We start from the raw sequence: 14,306 nt of genomic DNA, 5'->3' as shown, positions 1-14,306 counted from the left end.
CCAATAGCAATGTATAGATGAATAACAGCAATAATGGGGGTTGTAGTATTTACTCTCTTCTTTCTCAATTCTCTCGGCAAAACCTTAGGCATCCAATTGAGGTTTTTGGTATAGATTCTGTAATTCCCGGCTGAGGAGTACACATTTAAAATACGGCTGCCCAAACAGCTCCAAAGTATGGAGCATGTGTTAGCAATGTTGCCTCTCACAGCAGCAAAAACTCTCTCTGCCATAAACATACCTAATACCTTACTGTCTGACTCCAATGCACAGCCTTATGGATTCTGGACATTATAGTTACCTTTCTCTCTCTCTGGAGCACTTTTTGTAGTAGAATGGCAGACTTGGTTCAGTGCAGGAATTGTTGTTCATTTATTTCATGTTCCACTCTTTGGAGATTCGGATGCTGTCAGATCTGTAGACAGTTCTCCTTACTGCAGCAGGAAATTGCATTTTTGAAATCTGAAATATTTAAATTATCTGTTAAACAAACTCCAGCTAGGACTGCTGCAATGCCACTGCCACAGAGGACCCCCAGAAATGGCAGATGGGTTAATGTAGGTTCTGGAAGACTTAGAGTGGTGGATAGAAGACATGTCCCACAGTCGGTGGTTCTCCATAATTCATTTGCAGCACTCTCAGAATGTAAGGACAACATGGATATGGACTCAAGCACAGAGGGTGAGAAACCATCGACTCCTATGTCTAATGTATGCAACAAAAAAGATAAAGTGAAGTCTCAAAGGAAGCAGCTGTTGCTGGGTGATTCAATCATAAGAAGTGTGGAGCTTAAAGAAAATGGTTTTGTGAGATGTCTCCCTGGGGCTACTGCTAGAAGAGATAGAAGACGTATTATTAATATTGTTAAGCAAGCAAAGCAGGAAGGGGACGTGGATGTTCTTGTCCATCTAGGGACAAATGACCTGGCTTGCAATGAAGTGTCAGAGGTGAAAAAATCTTTTATCACACTTGGTAATGACGTACAGGATTTTGCATCCACCATTTCATTTTCTGAAGTTCTGCCTGTGCATAATGTTCAGAATGATAGGCAGAGGCGCATAAAGGAGTTCAACATATGGCTTGGTAAATGGTGTCAAGAGCAAGGATTTGGCTTTGTTTCTCATGATAGCTCTACTTGAAATAGAAAGGAACTGTACAAAAAAGATGGTTTGCATATTTCTCTCAAAGGAACAAATGTACTTAGTGAACAACTCCAAGAATTTGCGAAAGAGTATTTAAACTAGGAAGGGGGGGCAAAAGAGTGAAAATAAAAGAGTCCAATTGCCCCCCGAAACAATGCCAGAACAGGTCAGAAGCACAGAGGTTAAGAAATTATAAGCTCAGAGTCCTGTCTACAAATGCTCGCAGTTTAGGTAAAAAAATCAATGAACTTGGGTCAATAATGGCATCTGAGAATGTAGATTTAGTGGCTGTTACGGAGACATGGTTTAATGAAAGAAATGACTGGGACATAACCATACCAGGGTACTCTTTATACAGAAGAGACAGAGAAGGCAAGAAAGGAGGAGGAGTGGCCCTGTATGTGAAAGATAGCATTAAATCTAACCTAATACAAGTTGGTGAGGCCAACATAGAGTCAGTTTGGGTTACGTTGCAGTTTGCTTACCATGCAGTAACTCGTGTAGGTGTGATATATAGACCACCTGGTCAAGTTAAAGAACTAGATGATCTACTAGTTGAAGAAATAGCTAAAATGACAATGAAAGGAGAAGTTATCATTATGGGAGATTTCAATCTTCCAGATATAAACTGGAAAACCAAAATAGCAAGTTCTACCAGGAGTACAGATATTCTAAATTCCCTACTGGGGTTATCTCTACAACAAGTGGTTGAGGAGCCAACCCGGAGGGAGGCCATTTTGGATTTGGTATTTACAAATGGGGATTCGGTATATGATGTCATTGTAGGCGAAACCTTGGGATCTAGTGATCACCAGTCAGTGTGGTTTAATATAAGAACTGTGAAAGAGTCCCACCACACAAAAACAAAAGTTTTAGATTTTAGAAAAACAGACTTTTCAAAAATGAAATTAGTCATAAATGAGTCCTTATCAGACTGGAACGGATTACATGGACTCCAGGAGAAATGGGACTACTTAAAAGGTGCATTATTGAAGGCAACAGAAAATTGCATTAGATTTGTCAGTAAAAGCAAAAAAAGGAAGAGACCACTGTGGTACTCAGCAGAAGTGGCCCAAATCATTAAAAATAAAAAGCTAGCATTTTGTAATTATAAAAAAACCCAGAGCAATGAAGATAAGGAAATCTACAAGATTAGGCAGAGAGAGACCAAGCAAGTTATAAGAACTTCTAAAGCGCAGGCAGAAGAAAAACTAGCTCAGTCTATGAAAAAAGGGGATAAGACATTCTTCAGATATATAAATGAAAAAAGGAAATTCAAACAAGGAATAACTAAATTAAAAACAAAGGACGGAAGGTATGTAGAAGAGAATAAAGGGCTAGCCGACTGCCTTAATGAATACTTCTGTTCAGTTTTTACAAAAGAAAAAGGAGAAGGACCTCCACTAGAAAGGATGACTAATAAATCATTTGATTCATGTATCTTTACAGAGGAAGATGTTCTAAGTTTGCTGTCTAAGGTGAAGACAAATAAGTCACAGGGGCCTGATGAGATACACCCAAAATTATTAAAAGAGCTTAGTGGTGAGCTGGCAAAACCGCTAACAGATTTATTTAACCAATCATTAGTAACAGGAGTCGTCCCGGAAGATTGGAAATTGGCAAATGTCGTGCCCATTCACAAGAAAGGTAGTAGGGAGGAATCGAGAAACTATAGACCAGTGAGTCTGACATCAATAGTAGGCAAATTAATGGAAACCCTATTAAAGGATAGGATTGTGGAACATCTAAAATCCCATGGATTGCAAGATGAAAAACAACATGGGTTTACTTCAGGGAGATCATGTCAAACAAATCTTATAGATTTTTTTGACTGGGTGACTAAAATAATAGACGGTGGAGGTGCAGTAGACATCGCATATCTAGATTTTAGTAAGGCTTTTGACGCTGTCCCACATAGAAGACTTATCAATAAACTGCAGTCATTGAGCATGGACTCCCATATTGTTGAGTGGATTAGGCAGTGGCTGAGTGACAGACAGCAGAGGGTTGTAGTCAATGGAGAACATTCAAAACAAGGTCATGTTACCAGTGGGGTTCCACAGGGATCTGTACTGGGACCGATTTTGTTTAATATCTTCATAAGTGATATTGCAAAAGGCCTCGATGGTAAGGTTTGTCTTTTTGCTGATGACACAAAGATATGTAACAGGGTTGATGTTCCTGGAGGGAAACGCCAAATGGAAAAGGATTTAGGAAAACTAGAAGAATGGTCAGAACTCTGGCAACTGAAATTTAATGTGGATAAGTGCAAGATAAAGCACCTGGGGCGTAAAAACCCAAGGGCAGAATATAGAATATTTGACACAGTCCTGACCTCAGGATCTGAGGAAAGGGATTTAGGAGTAATTATTTCAGAAGACTTAAAGGTGGGAAGACAATGTAATAGAGCAGCACGAAATGCCAGCAGAATGCTTGGATGTATAGGGAGAGGTATGAGCAGTAGAAAGAGTGAAGTGCTTATGCCGCTGTACAGAACACTGGTGAGACCTCACTTGGAGTATTTTGCGCAGTACTGGAGGCCATATCTCCAGAAGGATATAGATACTCTAGAGAGAGTTCAGAGAAGAGCTACTAAACTAGTACATGGATTGCAGGATAAAACTTACCAGGAAAGGTTAAAGGACCTTAACATGTATAGCTTGGAAGAAAGAAGAGACAGAGGGGATATGATAGAAACTTTTAAATACATAAAGGGAATCAACTCGGTAAAGGAGGAGAGCATATTTAAAAGAAGAAAAACTACCACAAGAGGACACAGTTTTAAATTAGAGGGGCAAAGGTTTAAAAGTAATATAAGGAAGTATTACTTTACTGAGAGAGTAGTGGATGCATGGAATAGCCTTCCTGCAGAAGTGGTAGCTGCAAATACAGTGAAGGGGTTTAAGCATGCATGGGACTATTCATAGGATTCAGATATATTGGGCAGACTAGATGGGCCAAATGGTTCTTATCTGCCGACACATTCTATGTTTCTATGTTTCTTTAGTAGTTATAGTCTCCTAGATTATGGTTCTCTGAATCACGGGCCTACCTCTGAGGAGCTCACATAACATAGTTTCTCTCTGTAGCGCAGCTGGACTGGAACTCCCTCTAACCAGGGTTGGACCCAGATCCATCTCCTGACAACCCAAAGGGGACTAAATTGAAGTGTTTCACCCTGACCTATCCATACAAGACTACTGAGTAGACAAATACAGTAAATATTTTTTTTTTACTTGACCAGATAACAATATAACAATTAGCCCTTTGCAGTTACCCTGTTCTGGGTATTGCATGGGCACCTGTGAAAAAGTTCTTTATTCCCAGACAACCCTTTCATGGCAAGCACTGATTATAGCAGATACACTTTCTATATGTTTCTTTTATTCTCATTTCGGTTTTTCTAACTTTTTCTGAGGACAAATTCATAGATTTCTTACAATTATTAAGTGTATAACAGTGTTTTCCAGTTATTTAATGCATAGTGCATTGTATGTTTACATACTTTTCAGAAATTGTATTTCAATAAATATGGTTTAAGTTCTAAGTAGTCTGATTACTTATATGATAGTAAGGCTACTTTCACACTAGCGTTTTTGCTGGATCCGTCAGGGTTCAGCAAAAAAGGTTCCGTTACTGATAATACAACCGTCTGCATCCGTTATGAACAGATCCGGTTGTATTATCTTTAACATGGCCAAGACGGATCCGTCATGAACTCCATTGAAAGTCAATAGGGGACGGATCTATTTTCTATTGTGTCAGAGAAAACTGATTCGTCCCCATTGACTTGCATTGTGGGTCATGACGGATCCGTCTTGCTCCTCATTCCAGGACGGAAAGAAAACCGCAGCATGCTGCGGTTTGCTCTCCGGTATGAGAACGGAACGCATTTTGGAGCATTCCGTTCTGTTCAGTTGTTTTGTCCCCATTGACAATGAATAGGGACAAAACGGAAGTGTTTTTTCCGGTATTGAGACCTTATGACTGATATCAATACCGGAAAACATTAACGCTAGTGTGAAAGTAGCCTTAGAAAGAGTCCGATGTTACCATTTTACTACAGTCGGAGCTGGAGTTGGAGTGTGACAAAATTCTGGAGTCGTAGTCAGAACTTTGACTTACCAACTTCACAGCCGTGGAGGTCACCCCAGAAATGTGATGTCTTGTGACCCCTGACAGACTTGGATGTGACTCTTACTATTGGTCACAAACACAATACATTTATTATTATTATTAATTATTATTTCTGTTTACTGAAATGTTGCAGGTAATCCTATGGGGAAAATAGATTCAGCATATGTTTACAAAATGTATGAAGACTACAGAGATGTTGGTACTAACCGCCATATTTAGTGTTTTAGTTATTGGGCAATAGAGCCTTTAATCTAATACACATTTCTTCACCAGGACTAAAATCAGCACATACAGGCAAGCGATGACAATAGAAAAGAACCGCAAACAGTAAAGTTCAAGGAAAGAACATGAAGATGGACATTTGTAATTTTCTTCTTTCTCAGTACCTAAACCATTGCTCAAGTGAAGCATGTTAAAGTTCTTTGTTCCCGCCCACTCATGAGGTCAGATTGCTGAACAAGCTCATTCCTCGGCACAAGAACAATATTTCATTTGTGTAACAGCTGGAGAATTTATGAAAGGAGAAGTACATTCTAGAAATCCTGGCAAAGAGAAAAATAAAATCTGTGCGCTTCATATAGCCTCATTTACATTACAAACTCAGAGTCCTTCTATACTAAAACCTAATCTAAGGGAGACAACAAAACCTCGTTATTGTGCTCTATTGCTGTGATCATGATACATGTTTGAAGTCGGCCTAATGGTGAAATAATGTGAGAACCTGCGCAATCATGTAGGACATGTGATATGCCGTAAATGTTCTGATCAGTTGGGGTCCAACCACTATGACCTCGGTCAATCCAGAGAATAGGGTTATCTACCCTGTGCCAGTTCATAGAATGCTGACACAGGTAACATAGTTACAGGGGTTGAAAAAACACCAGGTCCATCAGGTTTGAACTGTCTCAGATCAATTATACAACATGAATTGTTAGAATAATTATAACCATCAATGCCATTTGCTATTAGATAAGCATCTGACATGAAATCTGCTATTACTGCCTATTGGGTCGGGACATTCCATAGCTTAACCACTGTAACTGTAAAGAACCCTTCCTTGTACTGATGTCTAAATCAAATTTCCTCCACACGGAAAGAATGTCCCTTAGTTCTTTGTAGGTTGTTGTAAAATTGACAGATCCTGTATTTGAGATTGATGCCTTTCAGGTTATCAGAATTTTCTAAATTGTGGAGGCAGCAATTCTTATGATAATATTATATTTTACATAGAAAACAATGAATTGTTCTGCTTGAAACATCAGATCCACCACTCCATAGAGTGTAAAGGGGGAATTGTTTGCCTATGTGCCAAAAGCAAATCTTAAACCTGGAATCCTAATGGACTGCAATTAGTACCACTCAAATTTGTTGTTTGGGGGGGGGGGGGGGGGGCTGCACCTCTCCAATGTTATATAAAATATAAACCATATGAAATAATGCACTGCTTTCTTCTATGAATCTACCCATGTCCTTTCAATGATAGAATAGTGGTCCTTCTATTGTGTGGACAGCACATCAACACTAGGATGTTTATGTAAATCATACATTCAACCAGCCATATGTAATGTTGGCCGTAGTCCTACAAATGCCTGTCATTTCTCATTCTTAATTCAGCTCTTGCCCGACACAGTAAGGGGCAATAAAGGAATGGTGAGGTTACATGCATCCAGAGAAAGCAGCTTGCTAACTGACTGCTATCAGTTACAGAATTGACTATACAGATCTTATAAGGTATCTAAAATATACTAGAAGATGTTCTTTGCAAGGAGTATTGTATCTAGACCCAGGAGGAGATAGATTTGAAGATCAGTCATTTTGCCTTGTCTTTATAGTAACATTTCAGCTTTAACATACCGCCATCATACTGCATATCTACCCTTTCTCTGTGAATACTCTATCTGCTTCTATGTGAAGAGAAAGCTACATATTAAATCACTAAAATTACCATTGCTGTGAGATCCAGAATACAGAAAAGCTGTAGGATTGTGGGTAAACCAATGATGGACTATCATCCAACAATCAGGGAAATGTCTGAGTTGTAACATTATTCATAAATACAAAATAAACCAAAAAATAACAATAAATTAATGAATCCACAAAGCCCTTCACACCATCGTAGTGACCTATCATAAAGTGTCAAAGTAGAAGTTCGAAATGATTCTTATATCGATCAGTATTGCAGTGCATCTAAATATAAGACTGCCACTAAAAGTACTACACTGAGCACTCAAAAAGATCAATGGATGGTTTGGATTCAGCACAATGGCCCTGCATGTTTTTAAGCATTTTTTGCTCAAGAACAAGGAAGTTGCAGTTGGTTTTTAGGGGTCAGGAAAACCCCCCTTAAAGGTGTTATCCAGTTCTTACTCTTGCATCATCCTTGCCACGACACTCCAGGTAAGGTCCTTACTTTAGTCATGTGGCAGTGCCTGGTATAGCGGCACAGTCCTATTCAATGGAAATTGCTGAATCTGTTGTAAACTGTAATACCAGTCAGTGCCACGACAAAAGTACGGAGCTGTGCCTGGCCAACGCTGAAAGGTACATTTCATGTTTCAAGGTACCGTTCAGCATTGCATGGAAAATGTAGGATCACAGTGTTGAATCTGCATGAGTGGGAGCTGCTATACCCCAACTAAGAGAGAGGCTCCCAAACAAAGGGCCTGTCTATCACTTCCATATTACCTAATAGGGAATATAAATAGCAATCCGGCCAGCATTCGATCCTTAGTGCACGCTGCAAAGGGAAGGAGCAAACTCCACATATACAGGGAGTGCAGAATTATTAGGCAAGTTGTATTTTTGAGGATTAATTTTATTATTGAACAACAACCATGTTCTCAATGAACCCAAAAAACTCATTAATATCAAAGCTGAATATTTTTGGAAGTAGTTTTTAGTTTGAGCTATTTTAGGGGGATATCTGTGTGTGCAGGTGACTATTACTGTGCATAATTATTAGGCAACTTAACAAAAAACAAATATATACCCATTTCAATTATTTATTTTTACCAGTGAAACCAATATAACATCTCAACATTCACAAATATACATTTCTGACATTCAAAAACAAAACAAAAACAAATCAGTGACCAATATAGCCACCTTTCTTTGCAAGGACACTCAAAAGCCTGCCATCCATGGATTCTGTCAGTGTTTTGATCTGTTCACCATCAACATTGCGTGCAGCAGCAACCACAGCCTCCCAGACACTGTTCAGAGAGGTGTACTGTTTTCCCTCCTTGTAAATCTCACATTTGATGATGGACCACAGGTTCTCAATGGGGTTCAGATCAGGTGAACAAGGAGGCCATGTCATTAGATTTTCTTCTTTTATAGTCTTTCTTGCCAGGCACGCTGTGGAGTACTTGGACGCGTGTGATGGAGCATTGTCCTGCATGAAAATCATGTTTTTCTTGAAGGATGCAGACTTCTTCCTGTACCACTGCTTGAAGAAGGTGTCTTCCAGAAACTGGCAGTAGGACTGGGAGTTGAGCTTGACTCCATCCTCAACCCGAAAAGGCCCCACAAGCTCATCTTTGATGATACCAGCCCAAACCAGTACTCCACCTCCACCTTGCTGGCGTCTGAGTCGGACTGGAGCTCTCTGCCCTTTACCAATCCAGCCACGGGCCCATCCATCTGGCCCATCAAGACTCACTCTCATTTCATCAGTCCATAAAACCTTAGAAAAATCAGTCTTGAGATATTTCTTGGCCCAGTCTTGACGTTTCAGCTTGTGTGTCTTGTTCAGTGGTGGTCGTCTTTCAGCCTTTCTTACCTTGGCCATGTCTCTGAGTATTGCACACCTTGTGCTTTTGTGCACTCCAGTGATGTTGCAGCTCTGAAATATGGCCAAACTGGTGGCAAGTTGCATCTTGGCAGCTGCACGCTTGACTTTTCTCAGTTCATGGGCAGTTATTTTGCGCCTTGGTTTTTCCACACGCTTCTTGCGACCCTGTTGACTATTTTGAATGAAACGCTTGATTGTTCGATGATCACGCTTCAGAAGCTTTGCAATTTTAAGAGTGCTGCATCCCTCTTCAAGATATCTCACTATTTTTGACTTTTCTGAGCCTGTCAAGTCCTTCTTTTGACCCATTTTGCCAAAGGAAAGGAAGTTGCCTAATAATTATGCACACCTAATATAGGGTGTTGATGTCATTATACCACACCCCTTCTCATTACAGAGATGCACATCACCTAATATGCTTAATTGGTAGTAGGCTTTCGAGCCTATACAGCTTGGAGTAAGACAACATGCATAAAGAGGATGATGTGGTCAAAATACTCATTTGCCTAATAATTCTGCACGCAGTGTATAATAGAAAGATCCCAGCAGCTGTGTCTTGTATTGAAGAATATCTGCTTTATTTCACATTTGTATGTCACATCCAATAAACCAGGACGCGTTTCAGCAATCTGCCTTTCTCAACAGGTACATAATGGAGTATATTCGTTACATTTATAGGTAAGTGTTCTAATCACATGTCTGTGACATCAGACGCCCCAGCTGGGCAGTAATTATCTCAATTACCAACAGAGCAACAAATAAAATAGTAAAGTGTATTATATATACAACGTTAGGCCTCATGCACACAAACGTTGTTTGTTTCCGTGTCCGTTCCGTTTTGTTTGCAGATAGGATCCGCAAAAAATGTGGACAGCACATCCTGTGCTGTACGCATCAGTATGTCCGTTCCGTAGCCCTGCAAAAGAAATAGAACATGTCTTATTCTTGTCCGTTTTAGGCATTGTTACAATGGATCCGCAATATTCTTCATATGTCTGGCATATGCCCAGACATATGAAGAATACGGGAGATTGTTGTCACATGTACCACACAGCCAGTACTTGCCAGATATTCCTGCAGCTCCTTTAATGTTGCTGTAGGCCTCTTGGTAGCCTCCCGGACCAGTTTTCTTCTCGTCTTTTCATCAATTTTGGAGGGACGTCCAGTTCTTGGTAATGTCACTGTTGTGCCATATTTTCTCCACTTGATGACGACTGTCTTCACTGTGTTCCATGGTATATCTAATGCCTTGGAAATTATTTTGTACCCTTCTCCTGACTGATACCTTTTAACAATGAGATCCCTCTGATGCTTTGGAAGCTCTCTGTGGACCATGGCTTTTGCTGTGGGATGCGACTAAGAAAATTTCAGGAAAGATCAACTAGAGCAGCTGAACTTTATTTGGGGTTAATCAGAGGCACTTTAAATGATGGCAGGTGTATGCTGACTCCTATTTAACATGATTTTGAATGTGATTGCTTAATTCTGAACACAGCTACATGCCCAGTAATAAGAGGGTGTGCACACTTATGCAACCACATTATTTTAGTTTTTTTGTTTTCTTTTCTCCACCTAAAAGATTTCAGTTTGTTTTTCAATTGAGTGGTACAGTTTATAGGTCACATTAAAGGTGGAAAAAGTTCTGAAATGATTTATTTTTTTACATCACAGAAATCTGACATTTTAACAGGGGTGTGTAGACTTTTTATATCCACTGTATATCTTTTACATCACTGAGACTTGGGGCGCAAGCAAAGTCATATAAAAATCATATCTTTGGAAAAATGAAACACCCTAGGCCAGGGGTCAGCAACCTTCGGCACTCCAGCTGTTGTGAAACTACAATTCCCAGCATGCTCCATTTATTTCTAGTAGAGGTCTGAGAAGAGTATAGGAAGTATGCATGCTGGGAGTTGTAGTTTCACAACAGCTGGAGTGCCAGAGGTTGCCTACCCCTGCCCTAGGCCATACTGGTCCTTCTTTACATTTGTATCCAGGAAGTTCACCATATGTTTGTCATACGACATGGTGAATTTCAAACCTTTACAGGCTGTATTCAAATAATCAAAGAAGGAAAGGAGGGATTCCTGTGGCCCCGCCCACACGCAAAAAATGTTATCTATGAATCTTTTCCAAACCAGGACGATTTCCTAGGACATTGAAGTATTATATACATGTGTTTCCTCAAATGATGACATAAATGCGTTAGCATAGGGCGGGGCCACATTAGAACCCATCGCCGTATCCTGCTGCTGCACATAGTAGCTGTCCTCAAGCATGAAATAACCAGACGTAGCAATTGCAAAAGAAATTCCGTTCCAGATCAGTATAATCACTAGTTTTTAATAAGCTACAGCCTGAATCCCTTTCTTGTGATCGATCGAGGTATAAAGGCTCACCACATCTATAGTTACCAACCAGCTTTCAGAAGAAATAACTTGTAGATCAGCTATTAGTCTTAAAAACTGGGAAGTGTCCAGGAAAAAGGACAGTGTATTCTTAATCAATGGTCTCAAAGTTCTCTCCAGAACAATAGCTAATGGTGATAAACTGATAGTATGGAGCATACCGAGGCCACAATGGGCCGACCCGGGGGGTCCATCAAAGTCTTATGTACTTTTGGCAGGACATAAAACACTGGGGTAACTGGTGAGTGGTTAATCAGAAAACTGTGCATCTGTTCATCAGTGACACCTTGATAACGATACAACACTGATTTTCTTTTTGATCTGAAAAATCGTATCTTTCTGGAGAATCTCATACGTCTCAGTGTCCGATAATTGGCACATGATTTCCTGTACATATTTAACCCTGTCCATAATCACTATGGAACCCCCATTATCAGCAGGTTTCAAAATTAGACTTTTGTCCTCCATTAAGGTCTTCCTCTCTTGTGTTGTTTCATTGTGAGTCATCTGCAACTCGCCCCTCTTAATAGAGTCCATAAGTCCCTGGGCCTCCTTAGTAACCAATTGTATATATGCCTCCACCGGGTGGTATACCTTAGGTGGCATGAAGGTACTCTTTGTTCTCAGACCTAAATTCGACAAACATAATTTTCCTCTGTCTCTGTTGTTAATTGAGATAATTACTGCCCAGCTGGGGCGTCTGATGTCACAGACATGTGATTAGAACACTTACCTATAAATGTAACGAATATACCCCATTATGTACCTGTTGAGAAAGGCAGATTGCTGAAACGCGTCCTGGTTTATTGGATGTGACATACAGATGTGAAATAAAGCAAATATTCTTCAATACAAGACACAGCTGCTGGGATCTCTCTATTCTAATAGGGAATATGGACAGTGGTTATCCAGATGTTGCCTCCATGTTTATTACATATAATAGTTAAAGGGGTTTTCAAACTCTTTCTAACTGATGATCTATCCTCTGATAAGATATTCTTGACCTATCCTGAGAAGAGGCCATTAATATTAAACACCTAGGCAACCACCAACTGACCATAAACGTCTGTGCGATAATTCTTTATCTCTGCATGGACATTTTAAAACATCCACGCAGAGATCACAGCTGTACAGTGATTGTGCAGTGAGACATTTTTTACGGTCCCTGCTTTCACCTTCAATCTATACACACTGCTACGGTCACAGAGGTCATGTGAGTCTGCAAGAGCTGCTGGGTCTTGGCAGACCCAGATCAGCTCTGCAGAGAGGTTCTACAGAAAGGTGTACAACCTCACTGGGGGCTGTATTCCTCCTGTAACTGGCTACTATGTCAGCCCCAGTTACAGGAGAAATCAGAAATAATTTAAAATGGGGGGGGGGGGGATAAAAAAAAGAAATAAAGACAAAATAAAAGTAATAAATAAAAAGATTTTTAAAAAATGCAACAGAATGCCGAACCTCAGCTTTTAGCCCAGCGCCCAGCAACCTTGACTCATCGATTCATAGATCCCACATATCAAAATGACCAATCTGGAAAGGTGACAAAATAAACAAAATTTTGTTGCATGTGGTGTTATTAACCAAAAAATATAAGAAATTAAAAAAAACTGACAATTTTTTCTGATGTTTTACATTTTTCGGGTTATAAAAACTAAAAAGAAAGGGAAGGGGGAGGGGGGGGGGAATTAATGACCCGGTCTGAAGTGGTTAAAATTGAACATTACTGTTTTAAAACAGTAAGATTTTTAGCTTTGTAAGTTTAGAACTGTTCATGATATTTCATGGCTTTGGACACGAGCATGGGGGGGCTCAAGGGGAGTCCTGCTGGTGGGGAGCCCTGTGATAAGCTGTTATTACAACAAGAGTAGCAGTGTAATTGTATGAGCCTTCTGCAGCGAAGGGAATGACACAGTGCCCATTTAACGGGCACCCCAGAGAGCCGTGCTGGATACTGCTCTCAGCTCTCACTAATAGAGGGGAACCCGCCCTATACACAAGCCTGTGCAAGAGAAACAGGAAAAATATATTCTACATAGGATCTCAAAGTGAGCAGAAATCCTCTGCATATTTTCACATACGTTTTGCTTCACATTAAAATGAGTTGTTCTATTTAATATTCACATTATGTGCAGATGAAGTGAACGTTCTTATGAACCATTGGACAGAAAACATAAGGCAAATGATTTTTCAGTATTGCAAGGGATGTAGCGCCCTCTTCTTGCAAGAAGTAGTAATCACTGACAATGTGCACAGTCTAAGGCCTCATGCACACGACCGTTGTTGTGTTCTGTTCCGCAAAATGGGGTTCCGTGATCCGTTTCCATTTTTGTTTCCGTGTGTCTTCCTTTATTTTTGGAGGATCACCAGACATGAAGGAAAGTAAAAAAAAAGTCAAAGTCAAGTTTGCCATGCAAATGATAGGAAAAAAAACGACGCGGACGCAGATGACAATCTTGTGTGCCTCCGCGTTTTTTCACGGTCCCATTGACTTGAATGGGTCCGCGAACCGTTTTCCGTGAAAGAAATAGGACAGGTTATATTTTTTTGACGGACTGGAACCACGTACGCGGATGACAAACGGTGCATTAGCTGAGTTTTCAACGGACCCATTGAAAGTGCACACCGCGGATCCGCAAAAAAAACGGAAGCCGCCCGTGTTGCCTTCCGCAATTTGCGGAACAGAACGGGCGCCGGCAATATAAATGCCTATTCTTGTCCGCAAAGCGCTGGGCTTGTATGCTGCACTGTGGTATTTGGTTTTACTGGGATGGTATTTTGTGCAGCAAATGATTCAGTTAGTAAACCATGAGCACTGATGTCCGATGG

The sequence above is a fragment of the Bufo bufo genome, chromosome 1, assembly GCF_905171765.1.
Source record: "Bufo bufo chromosome 1, aBufBuf1.1, whole genome shotgun sequence".
NCBI classification, from domain to species: Eukaryota; Metazoa; Chordata; class Amphibia; order Anura; family Bufonidae; genus Bufo; species Bufo bufo.
This window is presented reverse-complemented; position numbering follows the sequence as displayed.